Raw genomic sequence first — 300 nt, 5'->3', positions numbered from 1 at the left:
GAGCTTCTTACTGTGTCGGGGAAGGTGGGAAGGGGACAGAGGGACGGGAACCAGGGGAGGGTGGCGTGGGGCGGCGGCTCTGGGACAAACGACCTAAGGAGTCTGCAGACCCCAGCCCGGGGCGGAGGCGTCGCGAGAGGAGCTGCTGAGCCCTCCAAGTCGCCCTTTCCCTCTTGCCTCCCCAGCCCAGTTCATCCTGATCCTCTCCTCACCAGCCCAGGTCTCCCCAAGTCAGGGTCCGCAGAGGAGCAGGAAGGGAGTTCCGGGACACAGGACCCGGCTTCTCCGGGTATCTTGGAT

This window comes from Mandrillus leucophaeus, unplaced genomic scaffold, assembly GCF_000951045.1.
Source record: "Mandrillus leucophaeus isolate KB7577 unplaced genomic scaffold, Mleu.le_1.0 Scaffold1626, whole genome shotgun sequence".
In the NCBI taxonomy this organism is placed as follows: Eukaryota; Metazoa; Chordata; class Mammalia; order Primates; family Cercopithecidae; genus Mandrillus; species Mandrillus leucophaeus.
Note: the sequence above shows the minus strand (reverse complement) of the source record.